At 38.8% G+C, this 4,217-nt stretch overlaps 1 pseudogene; it reads right to left on the minus strand.

Annotated features, from left to right (window-relative positions):
- The window catches only part of LOC109848484, a 12,889-nt pseudogene continuing 9,632 nt past the window's right edge, over positions 961-4,217 (minus strand).

Here is a 4,217-nt window from a genome sequence, read left to right on the forward strand (position 1 = left end):
GGAGCCACACAGATAATTTCTTATTAATCAAACAAGATATTACAATTTAGGAGCGGATCTCAAAATTGAGATTTCTCAAATAAACACTGTAGCTACAGTGTTAATAATTAAAGGGTATGAACCCTTTCAATTCTCACTTGAGAATAAATACCCCATAATTAAATCCCTCTTTTAATTCTCTATTTCTCTCTCTTTTTAATCCCCCTCAAAAACTGTTGAAGTTGGGGATAAATCAAAATCGCAACAGCGATTTAGGGCAGCCGCCAGAGAGGGAAAAAAGGTCGGAGGAGGGGAAGAAAATCGGCAGCTGCGAAACCCTAGGCGAGAGGGTTTATATAGGCAGAGATGAGAGGGCTGGCGACAGCTTGTCGCCAGCGATTAACCCTGACGCAAAGGTCGGGTTCGCCAAAAAAGCAAACGCAGAGGTCGGGGGGCAGGCGAACGCAGAGCTCGCCATATGATTACAAGATAACCACCCAAACTTTTAAAATAACAGAAAGTCACCTTAAGTTAGGGGTTATTTAAAAAACACCCCTTTTAACTTCAAAATTTTATTAGAAAACCCCGCTATAACCGTTAGCCGCAATTTTCACTGGCAAAAATAACCCTAACGTAATTCTACTCACCCATGTAAAAATTGCAATTAACACCATTTAGAGGGTTTTCTGATAAAATCTTAAAGACACATAGATTTTCCTCATGACCCCTAACTTAATCAGGGTTTTCCATATTATGGACATTATGGGAGGTTACCTGATAATAGTCCAAAGTTAAGCGGGTTTTCTGATATTCAGCCTATAAAATGTAGCCATTTAGGACCCTAATAGATCAAAGGATGCAAAATGACTACCTAACATGAGAGGAACTAATCTCACATGCACTCTGGAGCGCGAGTGAAACAACAAATTCAACGAGTACACACCAAATAGGAAAACAATGTTCTAACTGGGATATCCAAAGCGTTTCAAACACAAATGACTCCACTATTAACAATGTTGAATCTCCCAAAGCGTAGGAAAAATAACATCAAAGTTCATGTTCTGCTACATAATTGCCGTGAAAATTATCCTACAAGCACCGACTTTGATCATACAACATGCTTCAGTTTGAATGGACGAAACAGCTTCCTATAAAATTCAAGATTGGAAGCCATAAATTATACGATAATCTACAAAGTTTGGTGGTATTATACATACGAAAACCTTGTACAATGTGATAATCAATCAGTGGTAGGGATCCCATGCTGTTGAAACCACTCGGGCATGTGAAATTTCTCATACAATGCAGGCCTCACATCCTCTTGGAGAGAGAGGTGCTTAAGAAGCGGGAGGAGAACTTGGATGAGCTGAAAATCATCAAGACGAAAGATTGTCCAGTTATAAAATGAAATAAAACGCATGCATAGATTCAATCTCGGTAAAGCTAAAATAAACTTAAGTGGATTGTCAGCCTTTATCCGTTGGATCTACTTTGTGATCCATGTTGGTGTGTGATAAACATCAAGATTATCTTTGAGATGTGTGCATTGATGAATCTCAAAGCACAATCAAGAGATAAAAAAAGTTGGTGGATCTCTAAGTCCACTTAAGATTATTCTATAGCTTTACCTGCTCTATATGTCAAAACATCAGTAGAATCATTCATCAGCGAATAGCCTTTACCTGCTCGTCATATGGTTGTCCAGCGGAAAATGGGACACAGGGTATTCCATTGAGTGGTTGCAGCAAGAAACTAAATGGATTATTATCAACAATAACGATACGGCAGAGATCTTCTGAAATGCAAGAAAGGTCTTTGACATGTTCACGATACTCCCTGATTCAGATTATAATGAGGTTTCTGTTAAAATGATATAAACTAGTCTTAATTTGTAAGAAAATCTAGATCCAGAAATAGTACATATGCAGCAATTTTTGCTACAGTTAAAAACATAAAGTGTGTTCCTATAAAAGAATATGAAGGGTTATAAAAAGAAAATTTTCACTTATGAATTGAATTGTCTGTAAACAACGCAAAAGGAATGCAAAGAATTGGCATTTGTCAATCAGCTCATTGTACCCAGTGAACTGAACCCCACATGTGATAGAGTTAAATATACTTCCCACACGAAAGAAGATAAAGGTTAAAAATATGCAACATATTGACCAATTCCGATGAAACCAAAAGGAGTGAGTGTACCTTTTTGGTGATAGTTCACGGTGCACCAATTATCATGCAATTCACAGCCTTTATTACAGCACTAACTTCTACGCTTTACAAGGAATTGAGAAGGCAATTCAAGCTGTATCCCACATGATAGCCTACACGCGGAATCAAGTTTCAATGATAGTACACGCACATCCTCACTAATGTCTAAAGGAGATGCTAAATAATGCTATTCAGCACATATACTAAAAGTTGGTATCCAAAAGCATAAATAGAATCCACTGCTAAAGACACAAAGTAGAAGAGACCCCTCTAAGATCCCAATCAACATACAAATTTTAGGAGGCCAATCATGCAAATTTATACAGAGGTTCTACCTGGTCTTTGCAACAAACAAGAAAACCATATATAAAAGAAAAATCATGAAACTAGATACAGCCAACTAAACCATTGTCAACAACTCACTTGTCTCTGCCACTGCAGCTTAATCCTATCTTCAATACGAACCACAAGTGAAACCGGACAACAGACTCATCAAACTTGACCCCAAAAAAGACTGCATCATGACCAACGTCAGAAAGCAACTTGCTCACACCAATAGATGTCCTGACAAAAAGGCCCACTTCTGCTGCAAGGGAGTGTGATTCTATTCTGTTCTCTCATTTATTTTGTGCCTCAAAAGATGAATGTGATTTGTTGCTCTAGATATTTTCATCGTCTACAGAATTTGGAGATTTTATTGGTTACAGAGGCTTAAACTGTATGATCATAACAGGCTAAGTTTATCTCTCAGCCAACTAGCCAACAAGGTTCCATAGTTAACCTAGCTAGGAAATTTGATGCCAAACTGTTGAATATTGATGTCAAGTTGACTGCCAATACTAAAACTTGCAAACTTGTTCATGTGCTTTTTTTCATCCCTGAGACATTTTGCAAAGCCATGAGCCCAATTTGATCAGAAAATCTAATGATGACCCATCTCCACTGCAATTGCTAGTCTTCAAGGTTATATTCAGATTTTCCCACCCCCTTCAATATTCTATTCAACAAAGGGCATTCTGCTCCGATCTTCACAATCGGATCTCTCCTGTCAAGACTCCCAATGACACACCCATTGATGCATCAGCAGCTCTTGTCCACATGAATTCTTATCAGCATATGTTAGGCAAACACACGGATCGGAACAGATGACCCAACTAGTGGGTATTTCACCAAGCCAGCTGTGGCAAATGCTTGCTGAAGCTACTTCAATGGTAGGTTTCTCTTCCAGTTGCACAAAACCAAGCTAATCATCAAAAGTACTTAAGCACCTCACCTCCACCTTCACTTCCTGTACCTATTGTTCAATAACTTACCATCTTTGGAGCATCCCCAACTTTCTAGTTCATTAACCAAACAGCACTTTTCCAATCTGTATAGTCCTCTGAACGTATGACGTATCAGGAATTCAGGATCATAATCACACCAATAATATTTCATAAGGGCATCAGTTGTTCCCTCTACCTCATCATACCTTAACAGCCCAGAAGCCAAGAGGAAGGGAAAGAATCATACTTCCGACCCCAAAGATGTCTAGCAGACACTTCTAACATGAAGCCTGCTGTGTCGGCAAAGTGCGTTGGACGTACCTGTTGCGTATTTTCAGAATTTATCATGTGTCCGGGTGTCATGTCCATGTCAGCACATCCGTGTCTTTACGATATAACCTGAGTTAATAAGAGTGTAACTTTGAAACAAGTTCAGAATGTTACATCCCCGGTGCCATCAGGAAATAGGTAGAAACTGGAGCAGTCTTTTAAAGAACAGCACCTATGCCAATGTCTGTGCCCATTCTCATGGCAGACCTCCGCAAGTATTTACGCAACCAGCTACATACTAGGATGCACTAAAGGGAGCTGATATTAAGTAAAATGTCTGAAGGCATGCGTAAAAAAGCTTAGGAAATATAACCAGTTTGGTAGGATAGAACAATCTAGGCAGTCTAATAGGTGCATTACCCACATAATTTTACCATCACAAAAAAGATACTGTCAACTCCTTCAGAGGAGAAAAATATATTAAAGGATAATTAT

This window comes from Asparagus officinalis, chromosome 7 (assembly GCF_001876935.1).
Source record: "Asparagus officinalis chromosome 7, Aspof.V1, whole genome shotgun sequence".
NCBI classification, from domain to species: domain Eukaryota; kingdom Viridiplantae; phylum Streptophyta; class Magnoliopsida; order Asparagales; family Asparagaceae; genus Asparagus; species Asparagus officinalis.